The sequence below is a fragment of the Ptychodera flava genome, chromosome 5 (assembly GCF_041260155.1).
Source record: "Ptychodera flava strain L36383 chromosome 5, AS_Pfla_20210202, whole genome shotgun sequence".
NCBI classification, from domain to species: Eukaryota; Metazoa; Hemichordata; class Enteropneusta; family Ptychoderidae; genus Ptychodera; species Ptychodera flava.
In genome coordinates this window covers 8729685-8750904 of record NC_091932.1, presented here as the reverse complement: position 1 = coordinate 8750904, position 21220 = coordinate 8729685, and positions in this window count along the sequence as shown.

Below are 21220 nucleotides of genomic sequence, written 5' to 3'. Positions count from 1 at the left end.
TTGGCATGAATTCTCCAGATTTCAGTCTTGTACTCACATTAGTTTGTTTTCGTTTATTAATTTTATCAATGATCATCGATAGGATTACTACGGTTGATAAGAAACTCTCTTGATTACAGTCAGTGGCAAAGCTTACGTTCCTTGGGGACAAATATTTGATGTTCTGGGTATGGCTTGTTTTAGACGATAAGAGAAATGCAGAGGTGTCGCTGACTTTGTTTTCCTTTGAATGTAACAACATGCATAAATTTGTCTTAGCAGATAAGCTTTATGAAGTCACTGCTAGCTGAATTACTGTACAATTACTTTGTCACTGTTGTTCAATTTGACGGCGAGTATAGCATACTAGCAGGGTACGTTTACCCGTTCCAGACACTGGTACCACCAATAAACCAGTGTTTCGAGATTACACCATTGATTTTGTCATGTTTTTTATTGTTTCCTTGACCTGTTGATTTACTTGCCTTGAATTATAAGAATTGCTTGAATTGATTTGATGTCATTTTTACGACCAAAAACATATCTTTTGTCCAGAGGAATGTTGATGCTGATATTGACATAACTAAGACGAAGTTTGACTTAAAACCTTGTCTAGCACCTTCCGCTTTATTGTTGTCAACGACAGACTGTGATTGTGCTTTTTCAACTATCCCAACATCTGACGAAATAGAAATAACGGATTTACCGTACCTATGCAACTGAAAATGTTTCGCCAAAAACACAGGTGCTTGAAAGAAAGCCAGCATATAAGTACAAAATCATTTTCATTATTCTACCTAGCATTGCAATACGTTTTGTAGTACTAGAGTGCATCTTTAACAGCATAAAACATATTCACAAGGTGGGATTTATCCTGTCAACGGGGAAGACAAGCAAAAATGTGCAGTAATACACGAAAAACATGTTTTGGTTTTGGTGCCTGAGCGTATCGCCACATGTTTTCAGATAATAGACGTATCAATAACGGTATGGTATGATGTTATCGTTTTCAGAGAGACAATGCCGATGATATTCAGGTATTTGCGCCACAGATTGAAGTAGAAGCTTGCTTGACAACGTCCTTGCCACCGTTGACGACAGAGAGTCATGGCGCTGCGTCATTGCATATCGTCGGTACCGATGTTATAGCAAAGTCCGATGTAACTTTGGAACCCAAAATTGGTATGGTTCGCCAGGACACAAAGGTGAGGGATAGAAAGCCGGACATACTAAAGACAATAAAAGTTAGCGATGTATCGGATCTACTGTCTAAAGATACACTCAGTACTGAATACAGTTTGATGAAAAAAGCGACCGGGCTTGGGATGACGAATACTTGAAATTTTGACAACTAATAGCGTTGGTGGCAGTTTCAGGTTTGTTACTAAATATAGTCGAACGCGCGCGACATTGGATACTATACTGCTTGAAAGTCCGACAAATTTTATTGATGCGTGCGTGGCTGTTGTTATAAATTTTAGCTGTGTAGTCTGAGCAATAAATTAGTGTCAATTGTAAGACTGGCAGGTTTTATTTTTATCGCTAATACGGAAAATGCGGACAAGTATTTATTTTTGCATATAAATGAGAGAAAAATGACGTCATATGTGATCAGTGCTTTTCAGATATATAAAATGTTTACGTTAGGACGTTATTTAAGGTACCGATCTATAATTTGCAGTGCTGAACTCTCTTATACTTTGTCTTTCCCAGTGCTATTACTTGTCAATCATTTGTGGTAAGAAAACCACCTTTAGTGTTGGATTTATTTTTCATTTATTTTTTTGTTTGTTTGTTTAATATCGAAAATTTGTTGGCATCGAAAGGGCAGTGTTCCAACAGGACCAGTAATTTCAGATATATTGCATATTTTAGATGATAAGAGTACAGTTGGGGCTGTGGTTGTCTGTTTGTTTGCCGTTTAATCTGAAAATCATTTGCATAAATTTGCCTCAGCAAATAAGCCCGATGGAAAAAATTGCCTTCGCTATTATATACCACTTATAGCAACATGTCCTAGAAAAGATACTGTATTGTATTTTCTTTTCTAAAATTTCTAAGCCTGGGATTTTTTATTGTTTGAAAATCTTAAATTGTGTGAATGTGATGAATAGTATTCATACTCTGAATAATTTTTCCCAAAGTAAAACTTATCATTAACTTTATCACTTTGATAACTTTTTTCAGATGAATTGTGATGACGTTAAACCTTGTTTAACAACTTCCTCGTTATCAAGTGAGGGCGCTGCGGCACTTGTCCCGAATACCGACTTCATGGCAGAGACGGACTCTACCTTGACTTTAAAGGTAAAGTTGATATAGATCACAATGACACAAAAGTGAGGACAATTTGTTTACTTTCTTACTTCAATTGCAATAATCACAGTTGTTTCCGATTAAGCTATCTATGTTTACATGACCACATTTCTTTAAATTTGCAGCATGATCGAAATGATGGGCAAGTGTCTACTCCTTCGTTTGATGAAACGATTGATTTACTCAGCCTGTCCTCCAATGCTGGCGACACTTATGATGGTTCAGTAAATTCGCGGGAAAATGATGGTATTTGTAATTCACGTGAACAGTACGATACTCAGGCCCTCATTGAGGCGGCAGCAAAAATCAAATTGCCACCGCAGACACCAAGGCGACGGAAAACAACAGGAACTGGTAACTTAGTAACAATAGGAACTGGAAGACCAACACCACGTCTTGACGGAAATGCCAAAAGGCTCTTTGATTCACCAACTGTCGGTACCTCAGCTCCAATCGGTCAGTGTATACAAGATGTCAACGGTAGAACCTTTGAAGATATTAACAAGCCGACTTCGCTTCACAAAGCTGTCGAAGTCATCGATGATACAACCTGTTCCAACACGATGAGCAAAGACGATGCAATTCAAACAATTTCAAGTGACAACAATCAGATACACACCGTCTCTAACACAAGCGGCCACCCCCGTCGAAAAAGACGATTCAGCTTATCTTCAATAAAGAAGAGGTTTATATCAACTTTTTCGGGGTCGAAGAAAGAGGATGAGATCCCTTTGTTAGAAGACTATGACTGAAGATGTTAGAAATATATTCATATGTATTTCCGGTCATCGATCGTGCACTTTATGAAATAAAAATATCGTTAAACACACTTTTTCGTCTCATGTCTCATGACTGTTTCCCCTTAACCAGTTCCGGTGCAATACACAAATGTGGAACTTTTACGATTACAAATCAAAATTATCATATGAACGATGCTTTAAGTCTTCATTACCGATCATTGGTGTTACTCCACGTGGATAAATCACATACAACTCTTCATAATCTGACATTAAATCGTTTTGATATGACTATCTATACTGATAGAATACTCATGTCCTCAGCATCAAAATTGGAGTCAAGAGAGTAAAATGTCGTTGGAAGCAAACCTCTTTGCATTATTAGCGTAAAACTGGATTTGACGTTGCGGTAATAAATAGAACTCGCAGAATGGGTTGGAGACTAAAATTTGTGTTGGTCTTCTGAAACTAGTTCTCCACTGGAAAATCATCTCAATAGAGAGGTTATCAGTTTTATCGAAAATGTCACGTTGTGCCTCTTCTGAGAGTTTCTTCAAACGAACCATGTAGTACATATTCATAAGAGATAGGAGATCATCAGACCAGTAATCGAACAGTCAACTGTTATTTAATCATTGTGACACGTTAGATTCCGTAAAGTCTCTTCCATCCATAACATTTCACATAGACGAAATACCGATTGTTCTATTTGAGGAGATTGAACCAATGACATACTATTTCTGTTTTTAACAATTCTTTCACAATGTTACTGATCATTTCCAACTTATGCGGCCTCAGTCTTCTCGACTGCTTGTACCCAGCGAAAAGTTTGAGCTTGCAAGGAAAGGCACAATGCCAAATGCGTCTTTCGGCTGTTTACTGTCCACAGTCCAGAAACGTTAAGCTTTATACCATGGGACATCTGTATGTCCATGCTTTGTAAGGATCATTTGCAAGGATGCTACAAAGAATGTTAATGCTATGAACAATTTATCAGAGTAAGATTATATTTTATTCAGTGAAAAAGAACGTGAAAATATAAAGTCGACTGGAACTGCGTACAAGTATTGTGCCAATTAGACAAAAACATATCCTCCATAGTATCTGTAAATTTTTCTTTTGTCGAATATGTAAATAACTACTATTACAATAAGGAATATATTTTTATCAAATATGTATGTTTGCTTACTTCCCTTCAAGAATATGGGAAATCTTCGAAAATTAAAACATTTACCCTCAACATACTAAGGTAGTCGTTACGTCAGAATACAATGTTACAGTGACAAACTCATCCATCGATATCGCTTCCTCTTCAGCTTCTTACTCGGATTTCGGACTACTCATTTTGTTGTTGACGCTTTGCAATGCTGCGGTGTGATTTAATGACTTTGATTACAATGAACGAGTAATTCTGAAAATTTTGAAAGAAATATTGTGATCAATGTGGAAATATTTAACCGCTTTTCAATACAGCATCTTTGTCACTACGGTAAAACCCTTTAAAGTAAGCGAAGAAATGAGTCAGCTACATAGTACAATTTCCATCAAGATAAAATAACTTATTAGAATTCATAGTTCGTGAATTCATAGCGGGGCATTTTATCAGTATGCAGAGTAATAAAAAAATACTAGCAGTCTGAGTCAACTGTTAAACTAATACAGAAATTCTCTATAAATAAAAGTTTCTTTTCATGAAGTTCAAAACGATGGCTTTCGTTTTTACCGTGTCGAACTTGTTTTTGTGGATCATTGATTGAATCGCCGATTGCCATGAATAACGTCTATAAGTAGCGTTTAGTGGAATGACTCATACGCATCTCAATACAGGAAGTTTTAAACTTTTGTTCAAAAAATCTACAAGAAAACTTTAAATCACTTTTTTTTGGGTATCGAGAATAAAATTAAGGGTTCAAAGTTCAGGTTTTTGGATTAGAGGTCATGAATTTACCGATATTTAAACCACAGTGACTGCGAATTTTATGCATGATTTTCATGACTTTTCTTTCAAACCAAAGTTGTTCGTGTGAATGTGCCAACTAAAGGATGTGTATGGAAGTATCACTGCTTGCTAATTTGGACCATGCCTATACGTTGTAATAGACTGAAAAATAAGCGGGTGCCGCACTTATAAAATGGCGCCCACGGAAAAGTACAAAAAATGCAGTATTTCCTATAATATACAATTACACATCTTGATCATAAAAGAAACAAGCACGATGCCATTTATATGAATGCCCAACACAGGACGGCCAACATTCCATTGTTGTAATCTTTATTTTATCGTGACATGATTAGTTTTTGAAAATAGCTGGAAATCTAGAATGATAGTAAGACTTGCTGAATGTGAAAGTGTGAATTATCTAGGTGTTACATTGTCATCTCTTAATACCAATGTACATATTTTGAATAGAATTAATGCATGCAGAAAGGCATTTTATGGTTTTCAAGGTGCCGGCTTCCATAATGGTAATAGTAAATATGATATGCTTGCCTATGTATGGAATGCTGCCATTAGGCCAGTTTTGACGTACGGTATTAACTGTGTACATGTTTCCAAATCTTCTCTGGGTGAGGTAAAAAAGACTCAAGCTAAGTTGCTCAAAGCTGGTTTTGGTATTCACAAATTCTGTAGAAGCACTCAGTTCCTGAAAGCGCCCAATGTTATGACTGTTGAAAAATCATTAGAGATAAATTCTCTTGAACTACTGAAATCAATCTTCGCTGACAATTCACGTGCTCGTTGTTTTCATTTGCATCTTTTGAACATGAATTTTTGTGGTAATCTGAACGGTCACATGGATTTACTCTCACGTGTTAATAAGATTTGTGCAAAACATAATGTTTCTTTCATTCGATACATCTTTGATAAACATTATTCAAATTCTGTATTAAAGGTATGAAGACTTTTCCTACACCGGATGGATTAACCGGACAGTATACGTCATCTTTTATTGACAAGAGGTGTACATAATAGGCACATTCTTAACATGTTGCTGATGCCGTTTTAGCTCTGTTCTGCGTTGTTTTGTTGTATTGTATCTTGTTATTTTTGGTATATTATGTATTTTTTCTCTTCTTTTTGAAGGCTAAATAAATAAATAATAATAAATAATAATAATAATAATGATGTCAAAACTTTTGAAATCACATACCAGTTTTTACACTTATGACAGTGTTATACACTTTTAGTGTGTGATGGGTCTTATTCAAAGAAAACTCTTGGAAAACTCAGGATATTTCTAGATTCGTTTTATTACACATTCGTAGCTATTAAGGCTTTAAATAGAAATGGCAACACATACCCCGTCGTCATTCTATTTGGAAAATAAAATTTTCGATTTTTTTACAAAAATGAGACCATTGACTCCGCAGGCTACAAAATAGGTCCAAATATCGTCATGGCAGTAGACCATTAAAAAGTATTGTAAAAAAATTATTGATTCCTGTCCCTAAAGTATATTTCTACCTCAAATGATGTGTGCATTTTTGGTGAGTTTGTTGAGTAAGCTATCACGTGAACATTAGAAACAACACTGATTGGTACAAGACGGAGTTATTCACAGCCATAGGACATTCAAATACAGATTTTGTATCATTTGATGTTCGACCATAATTGAAATGGAGTAACAGATACATCATGATTTAGTAATCGAATTATGAACAGTGTGTATCTTCTTCATGCAAATGTTCTAAAAATAAAATGCTGATGACTGTACAACTGCTCAACAGAGAGAATCCGCAGCTGGTCTGTGGCAACTATAATAGAGAGCGCCCTCAGGTGACGGATTACCAGTCCAGCTGTTTTCTACACAGTGACTTACAAAGTTGCTAAAACTTATATCAAGCCATTCATCGTGATTTTCCGAAGACGTGTTGTATTTCAAATGCAAACTTTAGATTGTTCCTTTGATGTAGCAAACGCAAGCACACGACCTGATTGCAGTACGCATAAACATATTTCAAACACTGAGTAGCCGGGGTTTTAGCGATAAAATTACATATTTCTACCATATACCGTGTTTGAGGAAGTTGAAATCATGATTTCTTGGCAGGATTTAACACTTTCAGACTCTTGGAATGGGAGTGCTAGATCAAAGTCATGCGTTTCATTGCCAAGCTCGTTTAAATTATCAATAATAATAGGTGGAATCAATTTGAATGTCATTGCACTCAGCTGATCGCACTAAGTGGTGACGACACCGCTGAATGCAAATTGAAATAAACAACGTCACCAAATGACACGTAAGAGCATCAGGTCAGATAAGCCTTCGAGACACAAGTTGTTCATCGGCTGTCAACTGTCACTTTTCATCACATGCATGCATGCATGCATGCATGTATGTATGTATGTATGTTATGTATGTATGTATGTATGTATGTATGTATGTATGTATGTATGTATGTATGTATGTATGTATGTATGTATGTATGTTCGTATGTATGTATGCATGCATGTATGTATGTGTGTATGTGTGTATGTGTGTGTGTGTGTGTGTGTGTGTGTGTGTGTGTGTGTGTGTTATGCATCATAAGATGGAAACACAGAATGCACAGACATATCCAAGCTGTGTAATTCGAAGTTATGTCTAATCATAGAGTAACAGCAAAAAAGAAAACAAGGACATATTCACCTGACCCGATGATGTCAAGCATGAAAGTTGGTTCAATCACTGCAGGCATTGTTCACTTTTTGTTCATACAAACAAAATCGCATTGATGATGCATCAATTAGTTAATAGCTTCTTTAGCGAGTGGTGTAACTTGATATCATGAGGTAAATTTAAAGTAGTCTATGTGTAATTTTTTCACAACGACATGAACACCTGCAAACATTCAAGGAGTCTAAAAGCGCTGAAAACGAAGAAAAGGAGCCCATAGCATTTACGCATCAATTTGTTGAAAAAATAATATGATCGATGTAGACCACATTATAGTCATTTTGTTAGAAAATCACCTGACTTTTGACGAAGCATAAGCTATTCAGTTCTTGTGAACTATGCGTTTTCGAACGGCAGATACTATTACAGCCATGGACAATGGTGTTCAAACAACTTCGTTTACATTTCACAGAACCCAGTGGAAGTGGCGTTGTAGACAGACAAGACAGAAACGGAACACGTGATAAAATACCGGGTAGGTAATCTGATCTATTGCTTATCCATCGATAAAAACTAGTTAGATATCCGAGTGTAAGTTCAGTTTTGACTATGGTCGTTTTAAAATATGGATATATTGACTGAATATCACATCTAATTTTCCTTTTCATCTTTTACTGCATACTGTCAGATGTTGTGAACCGTTGTCAAAGGAGTCTGCAGGAAACTTATCAATGTTGGTCCCATATTAAACCGTTTCCCTGGTGGGACGGAACAGACAGGTTGAAGCTTGAAGATGTATACACCGAACTTGAACTACAGACAAAGATGGAAAGAAAACACAGATTGCTAAAGCTGACATGTTTTCTCCAAGAGACGACTGTGGCACTCCAAGACGAATACTAATTGAGGGAGATCCAGGTATGGAAAAACAACATTCTGTAAAAAGTTGGCCTTCGATTGGGCAAGTAAAGAATCAGGTTATTTGAACCGTTTCAAGCTTCTCTTTTTTCTTGAATTAAGAGATCTTTATGACTATCACAGGATAAATCCTGATAAGCAATGCCTCATAGATGTCATTTCTGATTTACTTCTTGATTTTTGTGATAATAAGAGTCATTTGTGGAATTATATTCAACAGAATCAATCAGAGATTTGCATTGTATTTGATGGTCTTGACGAGGTCCAAGCTGAAGATCTTGCAGATTATTTTAAGGAAGTTATTAAAGAAAAATTTAAAATGCTGAAGAATAGTGTTGTCATTGTGACGTCCCGGAAAATAAGAGACAAGATCAGTAAACAACACTATGACACTCAACTGTGTATCAAAGGTTTTGATGCTGTCACTTTCAAAGAGTTTGTAAAGAAACACTTTAAAGCCACTCATACGAGTGAATTAAATGGCGAAGGTTTCTTTGGCGAACTTAAAGATTTGGCCCACGAACACATCTTAGGCGATCTCTCAAAAAGTCCGCTGATGGCGTTAATGTTGTGTGATATAGCAATACAGAATGAAACACTTCCCGAAACAGTAACAAAACTGTATACTTGCATAGTAGACATTGTTGTGAATCGGTATATAGATAAAGGAAACTTCCGTGAAGAAGAAACAGCAATAGTGAAAACAGATCTCATAAGAAGCCTCTGTGAAATTGCTCATGAATGCCCCTACGGAATTGAGGAAAAAAGACGTTTCGGATGACAAGCATGTCTTAAAAGTGGGTTTTTTAACAAAAGCAAGTAGACCTCTGTCATCAGGAAGCCCTAGATATAAATTTGTACATAAGACATTTGAAGAATATTTCGTTGCCCGACATTTGAGTAATGATCCTGATAGCGAGACTTACGGATGGATGGAAATGATGGACAACATCTTCTTTTCTGGCTATGTTCCCTTAACCTTCATGAAGCGTTTGGCAGGTAGTTTAGGAAACAATGTGGCAAACTGTTTAGAGATATAAGATATGGTCAAATGTTCAGGCTCAACGGTTTTGAAAGGACCACATGTGTTAAAGACCGAGAATCATATCACCGTGACGTGATTTATGATATAATGCTTGACTTAATAATAGAAAGCTGTTCAGACAGCAAAGAATCAATTGAGGCATGCGCTGCCATGATGCCCAGAACATTGAAATTAAATCTCGATACTATTTCGAAGTACAACCGACATAAGAAAGTCGTCAAAGAAGTGATAAGCCGTTGTATTACTTTTCCTGATTCAGGTGATACATTAATATTTCAGATGATGGATATAAACGAAAAGACCAGAGAAACGTTCAAAAGCCTGAGTACGTGGCTGGCGGCTCATGATTCCAAAATAAAGCAAGCATTGTATGTTGATTACATGTGTTTTGAGAGTGAGTTTGACTGGCTGTCATCGAACTTGCATCATATTCGAGAATTGCAAGTTTTGATATACCTGATGACTTTAGTGACATTGTTTCTAAAGTGCGCACTCTGCATACACATAAATTGCTCGATGTAGTTGTTCTACGATCTGAAGAAGGCTACACTGATACCTTCGAAGTATTTGTAAGAAAAAGAGATAATGATTCAACAAATGACTCATCTGATGGAATCCATGTCAGTCTTAAGTATCGGCATATGGACAAACAAAGTTGCATCCAAATGGCCGCCTCTTTAAAATCAATGAAATCGATCACTTTCGATGAAATAGAATTGGACTAAAATTGAAGGAATTTTCTAATTTACGGTGTGATACTTTTGATATTGTAGAATGCGTACAATCTGTTAATGCTAAACTAATGTTAATAAGTTGGATCATGACCTCTTGGAATAGAGATTATAGAGAGCTTCAATTAATTGATATTACATCTTCACTGAAACCGTTACATCCTTCAACTGAAAAGTCAACAAGGGACGGAAATTGAAACTCTCCATGAAAGTGTATCACCACTTCGTATTTAGTTTCCCCAAACTCATAGACTTACTCTCATCTATGAAAAACACTGCTCTTGACAGGTTTGAATTGATTTGTATAAGCATAGACTCACCAAACATGACGTGTAAAATGATTGAGGACGTGCTAGATTGCTTGACAAAGTTTCAAGCTCGTCAAGTTTGCTTAACTTCCCCTTTATTCCCAATCGGTTTTGATTCCATAGGAGCCGTTTGCACGACAATTCAGAGAAACAGCAAATCGCCATCGATAGATGTCACATTCAGTGACATGGATTTCCAGTATAAATATGAATGTTTCGACTATATCGCCTCGCAGATTAGTTTTCAATTTGGGAAACACACCCTTCGTTTTACTACGAGTTGGGGTTTTGATGTTGATGACTTAACACAAGCGGTATCTGATCTTGCCATTTCGAGAGTAGCGATTGAGACTCATCATAAAGTTCATCAGATAGAACATGGATTGAATTGCCCCGTGATGCGTATGTCAATGAGCATGCCGAGTATGGACGGTCAGTTAATTGATAAAGTTTCCGACATACAAGGAAAATTGATTGGCCACTTCTATCGGACTTTGGACTTATATACCAAAATCATTGGTTTTGGTCGATTCGCCGAGTTTTATGTATACACTATACATGCACGACAGTATTGTCGGTATGTGGATCAGTTTGAGATAATTGAGCTCATAGGTGACAAAATAGCATCTAATACATCATTTGTTCAAAGAATAAAACTTTCAAGACGCGAAATGTGTGTGATTGGCAAATGTCAAAACCCTACCACTCAAGCTAACGATGAGTTGATGTTATCTTGTCAGTTTAACGATCGTGGTGTTTCCTCCATCGTCGACGACAATTACGATCGTAAATATTCAACCGATGAGTATTTAGATTCTTTCACTGAAGAAAAGATATCGTATCCCCCGTTGGATAAAAGATACTCAGATTTATGCCGCGCGTGTGAGAACAACCCACAAACACAATGTTTGTGTTTAACATTTTCAGAGAAGGATTCCGCCGAGAAATCACTCACTGAGCAAATTGTAAATATAACGCATGGATTACGCTATCTTCGTGAACTAGATATTGTGAACGGTGATTTTACATCACGGACAGACGACGATGAATTATGGTTAGAACTACTAAAGAATAGGTCACTATCAGACATCACTTTCTACAAATGTAATCTTCACAATAGAATCAATACCCTGACATGTGCAATACGTGAGGTAGACAAGGGCAGACAGGGTAAACTTCAAGTGACTCTGTGTGATTCAGTGGACATCGGCAATGTTACGAAAGTTAGAGATAAACTGTGTGAAAGCCACTTTAAAGTTTCCACTGCAGACAATATCTGCCTTAAAGGAGCCAATATCTCAGTAAACATAGAAAACGTGAATATTTAGTGTTTGCATGAAATATGATAAGTTGGTTTTTGAAGAGACGTGCTTAAAACAAAATTTCCCAATATAAGAATACCATTAGCACAGTACAAAGATCGTTGAAGTTTTCCCAATACTGTTATGAGAAGGTAAAATATTCTACGCTACAGCGCTATGTTGGCGGAACATAACATCTGTGCGGTCTATATCCATAAAATTAAAGCATCAAAGATAATATTTACATTCTGACTTTTTGTAAGTTCTAATAAAATATTCATTACCTCTGGTGTGTTCTGTTAGTTTTCAATTATATGGATACTACTGTACAAAACAATCAGTGAAAGGTGGTGGTAATTTAGAAACTTTCTAAGTTTAGCATATTAATAGTCACAAACTTGTACAGTTTTTTCTACTATATGATATTCATCCTTCGCAGTAATATGAATGGTAAATTGTATACAGTGTGTTTATGAAATATGACATTATAGCATTGCAATCAATGTTACTTTCAGTCATTTCATCGAATTATGACATTGTCAGACTTTGTAAATTCAATCATGTCAGCATCGTATTTTATCTTCTGTAATTTTAATGTGATGTATGTATGTTTTTGGAAGCCCCTAAACGTTTTACTGATGCTCAATAGTCATAAATGAAGTATTAGCATAAATTACGCTTGTGAAGTTCGACTTTCCTCTAAAAACTGCAATTTTAGGCCATTATACTCTGATAAGTATATGAGGTCGCAATTTTAAAGTTATGCAGCATTGATTGTATTGTATTGTATTATATTGTAATTTACTAGATATACATTGTATTGTATATGAATTAATATTAATAGTCAATATTGATAGATTTTTAGAAATGCTACATGGTTTGAATTGTATTAAAGGGAATGTTTTTTATCATTTTTACCTTTGAACAAATTAACCAACACAACTTTCAAAAGAGAACAAAAGGTTAACATCAAATTAAACAGCAAGATTTCTGCCTTTAAAACACATGTCTGTGGATGTATTTGTGGTTATTTAGATTATGACAGAGGTATTGCAGGTATTTTGTTAATGTATATGCGTAAATACTGCTCTTCATCAAGTTCTCTTGTGACGAATTGAAGGATTTGTATTCCTCAAAAACATTACATTGTAACTTTCTCAAAATGTTACTTTTCACAGCCATTTGTCATTTTAAGAAAAAATGTTTTAATAGTCACCTTTTAATCGTAAAATGGAGAATTTGAATACTTCTCTGTCTAGATTTTAAATCTACTAATGAGATCTCCAACAGACATATTTGTTTATGGACGTTTAAGATGAAGCTTTGGATCAGACTCATTACATTAATCCATTTTCGTAGAAACATTGTGTTTCAAAAGAGAATGTCTGATTGAGCGGTCCGACTTACGATTGCGCATTGTAAAATGACGAATTGTTTTTATAAAATGCTGGACGTCCCTTTTCGTAACAAATGTATGACACGTTTATGCCATGATATCAGTGTATATAGGCTATTCTTTAGTCTGCTGGATTTCAGAGGGGCGTTATACCCGATGAACATATGTCTATGATGAAGAAATTAAAATATGTAATCTTTTGCTCTAATTGTGTTATTTTTTGTGTGAACGTCATATTTTTAGAACTGCTGTAGTAATAGCTTTAAAATGTATTGATAGCTTCCTTAGAGTGAGATTATTTTGACAATTATTATGACCATTACCCAGTTTCTGACATCATACAGATGATTGGCCCTTTTAAACTTAACAAGTCAGTTTCCATGAACCCATCATGATCATCAATTTTGTCGGAAAATCAGAACAATAGCACAGAATCGTGACAATATTTATTTACAACACCGAGAAATTGCAAAATTTCAAAAAATGATCAAAGGTGCTCAATATTTGGAAGATGTTCATGGATTAGAAAACACAATTAAGTTGGCCTGCAGCTATCCGTGGTGGTGTTGACCTTTGATGACCCGCATAGCGACGCGACGCACGCTACCCGCAAACAGATTACACAGCTTTCATTCACGGTAATAGTCCGTGGGCTAGAGGGGGTCTACGTGCACCCCCCCCCCACAGGATAACAAACCTGTATTTTTCAGAACCCTTGGGATCCCTAGAATACGAAATGGAATTTTAACAGGAAAAATATAGGGACGCAATAGCTGTTATGGTCATGTTTTGAAGGGTACCGCAAAATCACGATTTTCCAAGCCAAATGCATTTTCGTCAAATCTGTCTTCTTGTAAGTCATGTGCTGAGCTCATTTTTTAACATAACCTCACTTGTTTGGTATCATTAGAAAGGGAATTTATTCCTCTTTAAGATGACATATTGCACTATGCAATATCTTCTACAGTTTTTGTCAAATATAACCAAAACTTACCCCTTACCCCAAAATTTAACATTGCAAATTACAGTAAAACTCAAATTCTACCAATTTTTTAGCTGGGCATAATAAAATATGCATTGCTTTGTCTGAAATCTGTTTTATTTGATACAGGGACATGTCAGAAATATGAAATAGACTTTCAACAGAAAAAATATTGGGAATCTACAGCTGTAACAGTCATATTTTGAAGGGTACCGCAAAATAACAGTGTTGCAGATTTGCATGCATTTTTGTTAAAACTGTCTTCTTATAAGTTATCTGCTGAGCTTGTTTTTGAATATAACCTGGCTTGTTAGGTATCATTAGAAAGATAATTTACTAATCTTTAGAATGACATATTGTAACATGCAATATCTTCTATAGTTTTCATGATATGTAACCAAAACTTACCCCATACCCCAAAGTTTACATTGAAAATTTCAGTCATAGCTAAAACCAAATTCTACCATTTTTTTAGCTTGACACAAAAAATATGGCCGTTTATGCTATGAAATCTATATTATTTGGTACAGAGACATGTCAGAAATATGAAATAGACTTTTAACAGAAAAAATATTGGGAATCTACAGCTGTAACAGTCATATTTTGAAGGGTACCGCAAAGTAACAGTGTTGCAGATTTGCATGCATTTTTGTTTAATTTGTCTTCCTATAAGTTATCTGCTGAGCTTGTTTTTGAATATAACCTGGCTTGTTAGGTATCATTAGAAAGATAATTTACTAATGTTTAGAATGACATATTGTAACATGCAATATCTTGTGTAGTTTTCATGATATATAACCAAAACTTACCCCATACCCCAAAGTTTACATTGAAAATTTCAGTCATAGCTAAAACCAAATTCTACCATTTTTTTAGCTTGACACAAAATATGGCCGTTTTTGCTATGAAATCTATTTTTTTTGGTACAGAGACATGTCAAAAATATGAAATAGACTTTTAACAGAAAAAATATTGGGAATCTACAGCTGTAACAGTCATATTTTGAAGGGTACCGCAAAGTAACAGTGTTGCAGATTTGCATGCATTTTGCTTAATTTGTCGTCTTATAAGTTATCTGCTGAGCTTGTTTTTGAATATAACCTGGCTTGTTAGGTATCATTAGAAAGATAATTTACTAATCTTTGAAATGACATATTGTAACATGCAATATCGTGTGTAGTTTTCATGATATATAACCAAAACTTACCCCATACCCCAAAGTTTACATTGAAAATTTCAGTCATAGCTAAAACCAAATTCTACCATTTTTTTAGCTTGACACACAAAAAATATGGCCGTTTTTGCTATTAAATCTGTTTTATTTGGTACAGAGATATATCAGAAACATGAAATAGACTTTTAACAGAAAAAATATTGGGAATCTACAGCTGTAACAGTCATATTTTGAAGGGTACCGCAAAATACAGTGTTGCAGATTTGCATGCATTTTTGTTTAATTTGTCTTCCTATAAGTTATCTGCTGAGCTTGTTTTTGAATATAACCTGGCTTGTTAGGTATCATTAGAAAGATAATTTACTAATGTTTAGAATGACATATTGTAACATGCAATATCGTGTGTAGTTTTCATGATATATAACCAAAACTTACCCCATACCCCAAAGTTTACATTGAAAATTTCAGTCATAGCTAAAACCAAATTCTACCATTTTTTACCTAGACATATAACATCTGGCCATTTTTGCTATTAAATATATTTTATTTGGTACAGAAATATGTCAGAAATATGAAATAGACTTTTAACAGAAAGAATATTGGTATTCTATGGCTGTAACAGGCATATTCTGTGGAGTACTGCAAAATCACAGCAGTGCAGACTAATATGTGCTTTTGTTAACTTTGTCCCATTTTAGGTCATCTGCTGCGCTTATTTTATTACATAACCATGTTTATTTGGTATCATTAAAAAGCTAATTTACTACTGTTCTAAATGACATATTGTTATATGCCATGTCTGATATAGTTTTCATGGAATATGACGAAAACTTACCCCATACCACAAAGTTTATATCGAAAATTACTTTCGTAGCTATCGTCAAATTCTACCAATTTTCTAGCTAGACATAACAAATAAGGCAATGCTTTATATGAAATCTTTTTATTTGGTACTGAGGAATGTCAGAAATATGAAATAGACTTTTAACAGAAAATACATTGGGACTCTACAGCTGTAACAGTCATATTTTGAAGGGTCTCGCAAAATCACAGTATTGCCAACTCGCTTGCTTTTTTGTTAAATGTGTCTTCTTATAAGTCATCTGCTGAGCTTGATTTTTGACATAACCTGGATTGTTAGGTATCAATAGAAAGGTAATTTACTAGTCTTTAAAATGACATATCGTAATATGCAATGTCTTGTGTAGTTTTCATGAAATAGGACCAAAACTTACCCCATACCCCAAGGTTTACACAGCAAATTACTGCAAATCTGAAACTCTACCTTTTTTTACAATTTATTAACTTTATATACCAAAGGCAATGCTTGTATGCAATCTATGAAATCTGTGATTTTGTTAAAAAAGTATGTCACAAATATGAAACTAACTTTTAACAGGAACATAATATGATTTTGTAGCCTTTTGGATCATATTTGGAAGGGTACCCAGGTATCAGGGCAAATTTGCCGAAACACATACATTTGCAATATATGGGTTCCCCCTCCAAAAATGATCCAAATGGCTACTAAATTTTATCATCTTGTGACATACTTTTGTAACAAATAAATCAGATTTTAAACAAGAATTGCCTTTTGTATTATGTGCAGCAAAAATGGTAGAATTTAAGATAAGCCGTAATTTGCGATTTGAACTTTTTGGGTATGGGGTAAAGTTTGACCATATTCCAGGAAAACTATGAATGACATTGTATATTACAATATGTCATCTTAAAGAAGAATAAATTGCCCTACTAATGATACCTCACAAGCCAGGTTGTGTCACAAAATAGTTCAGCAGATGACTTACAAGAAGAAGAATTTAACAAAAAAGGTGCCAGTTTGCGGTACTGCGATTTTGCATTTCCCTTCAAAATATGGCTGTTACAACCATACAGTCCAAATATTTTTTCTGTTAAAAGTCTATTCACATTTCTGACATGACCCAGTACCATATACAACAGATTTAATACCGAAACAGAGCTATTTTTATCATGTCTAGCTAAAAATTCACGGAATTTGATCACGTTATCTATGACTGGACAGTACTTTCAATATAAGCCTTGGGGTATGGGGTACGTTTTGGTCATATTCCATGAAAAATATACAAGATATTGCCTGTTACAATATGTCATTGTAAAGAATATTCATTACCTTGTCAATGATACTAAACAAACTCAGTTATAATCAATACAAGCTTAGTAGACGACTTATAAGATGACAGATTTAACAAAAACGCATACGAATCAGGAATACTGAGATTTTGCTATCACCTTAAAAATACAGCTGTTACAGCTATAGAATCCTAATATTTTTCTGTTAAAAGTTCATTTCATATTTCTGATATGGCAAAATATAAAATAAAACAGATTTCATACAAAAAATTGTCTAATTTTTTATGTCTGCGTAAAAAATTGCTTGAATTTGACAGTAGCTATGACAGTAGTTTTCGATGTAAATTTTGGGGTATGGGGTAAGTTTTGGTCATATTTCATAAAAATCTGTACAAGATATTGCATGTTACAATATGTCATTTTAAAGACTAGTAAATAATCTTACTAATGATACCTAACAACTTACATTATATTCTATAAGAAGCTCAGCAGATGACTTAAAAGACGATAGATTCAACAAAAATGCACACAAGTCAGGAATACTGAGATTTTCCTGTACCCTTCAAAATCTGACTGTTACAGCTGTAGATTCCAATATTTTTTCTGTTAAAAGTCTATTTCATATTTCTGATATGTTCCTGTACCAAATAAAATAGATTTCATAGCAAAAACGGCCATATTTTTTGTGTCAAGCTAAAAAAATGGTAGAATTTGGTTTTAGCTATGACTGCATTTTTCAATGTAAACTTTGGGGTATGGAGTAAGTTTTGGTTATATATCATGAAACTACACAAGATATTGCATGTTACAATATGTCATTCTAAAGATTAGTAAATTATCTTTCTAATGATACCTAACAAGCCAGGTTATATTCAAAAACTAGCTCAGCAGATAACTTATAAGACGACAAATTTAACAAAAATGCATGCAAATCTGCAACACTGTGATTTTGCGGCACCCTTCAAAATATGACCGCAACAGCTGTAGAGTCCTAATATTTTTTCTGTTAAAAGTCTATTTCATATTTCTGACATGTCTCTATACCAAATAAAATAGATTTCATAGCAAAAACAGCCAGATTTTTTGTGTCAAGCTAAAAAATGGTAGAATTTGGTTTTAGCTATGACTGAAATTTTCAATGTAAACTTTGGGGTATGGGGTAAGTTTTGGTTATATATCATGAAAACTACACAAGATATTGCATGTTACAATATGTCATTCTAAACATTAGTAAATTATCTTTCTAATGATACCTAACAAGCCAGGTTATATTCAAAAACAAGCTCAGCAGATAACTTATAGGAAGACAAATTAAACAAAAATGCATGCAAATCTGCAACACTGTTACTTTGCGGTACCCTTCAAAATATGACTGTTACAGCTGTAGATTCCCAATATTTTTTCTGTTAAAAGTCTATTTCATATTTCTGACATGTCCCTGTACCAAATAAAATAGATTTAATAGCAAAAACGGCCATATTTTTTGTGTCAAGCTAAAAAATGGTAGAATTTGGTTTTAGCTATGACTGAAATTTTCAATGTAAACTTTGGGGTATGGGGTAAGTTTTGGTTAGATATCATGAAAACTACAGAAGATATTGCATGTTACAATATGTCATTCTAAAGATTAGTAAATTATCTTTCTAATGATACCTAACAAGCCAGGTTATATTCAAAAACAAGCTCAGCACATCAGCAGATAACTTATAGGAAGACAAATTAAACAAAAATGCATGCAAATCTGCAACACTGTTATTTTGCGGTACCCTTCAAAATATGATTGTTACAGCTGTAGATTCCCAATATTTTTTCTGTTAAAAGTCTATTTCATATTTCTGACATGTCCCTGTACCAAATAAATAGATTTAATAGCAAAAACGGCCATATTTTTTGTGTCAAGCTAAAAAAATGGTAGAATTTGGTTTTAGCTATGACTGAAATTTTCAATGTAAACTTTGGGGTATGGGGTAAGTTTTGGTTAGATATCATGAAAACTACACAAGATATTGCATGTTACAATATGTCATTCTAAACATTAGTAAATTATCTTTTTAATGATACCTAACAAGCCAGGTTATATTCAAAAACAAGCTCAGCAGATAACTTATAGGAAGACAAATTAAACAAAAATGCATGCAAATCTGCAACACTGTTACTTTGCGGTACCCTTCAAAATATGACTGTTACAGCTGTAGATTCCCAATATTTTTTCTGTTAAAAGTCTATTTCATATTTCTGACATGTCCCTGTACCAAATAAAATAGATTTAATAGCAAAAACGGCCAGATTTTTTGTGTCAAGCTAAAAAAATGGTAGAATTTGGTTTTAGCTATGACTGAAATTTTCAATGTAAACTTTGGGGTATGGGGTAAGTTTTGGTTATATATCATGAAAACTACAGAAGATATTGCATGTTACAATATGTCATTCTAAAGATTAGTAAATTATCTTTCTAATGATACCTAACAAGCCAGGTTATATTCAAAAACAAGCTCAGCAGATAACTTATAGGAAGACAAATTAAACAAAAATGCATGCAAATCTGCAACACTGTTACTTTGCGGTACCCTTCAAATATGACTGTTACAGCTGTAGATTCCCAATATTTTTTCTGTTAAAAGTCTATTTCATATTTCTGACATGTCCCTGTACCAAATAAAATAGATTTAATAGCAAAAACGGCCATATTTTTGTGTCAAGCTAAAAAAATGGTAGAATTTGGTTTTAGCTATGACTGAAATTTTCAATGTAAACTTTGGGGTATGGGGTAAGTTTTGGTTAGATATCATGAAAACTACAGAAGATATTGCATGTTACAATATGTCATTCTAAAGATTAGTAAATTATCTTTCTAATGATACCTAACAAGCCAGGTTATATTCAAAAACAAGCTCAGCAGATAACTTATAGGAAGACAAATTAAACAAAAATGCATGCAAATCTGCAACACTGTTATTTTGCGGTACCCTTCAAAATATGACTGTTACAGCTGTAGATTCCCAATATTTTTCTGTTAAAAGTCTATTTCATATTTCTAACATGTCCCTGTATCAAATAAAACAGATTTCAGACAAAGCAATGCATATTTTATTATGCCTACCTAAAAAATTGGTAGAATTTGAGTTTTACTGTAATTTGCAATGTTAAATTTTAGGGTAAGGGGTACGTTTTGGTCATATTTGACAAAAACTGTAGAAGACATTGCATAGTGCAATATGTCATCTTATAGACGAATAAATTCCCTTTCTAATGATACCAAACAAGTGAGGTTATGTTAAAAAATGAGCTCAGCACATGACTTACAAGAAGACAGATTTGACGAAAATGCATTTGGCTTGAAAAATCGTGATTTTGCGGTACCCTTCAAAACATGACCATAACAGCTATTGCGTCCCTATATTTTTCCTGTTAAAATTCCATTTCGTATTCTAGGGATCCCAAGGGTTCTGAAAAATACAGGTTTGTTATCCTGTGGGGGGGGGGGGGGGGCACGTAGACCCCCTCTAGCCCACGGACTATAATGCATGCCTACATGGATGAATAGATTAATGAACGTATGTAATGCATTTATATATGCGTTATCCGGCTTTTTTAAAAAGGAAAATAAAATTTATTCACAAAAA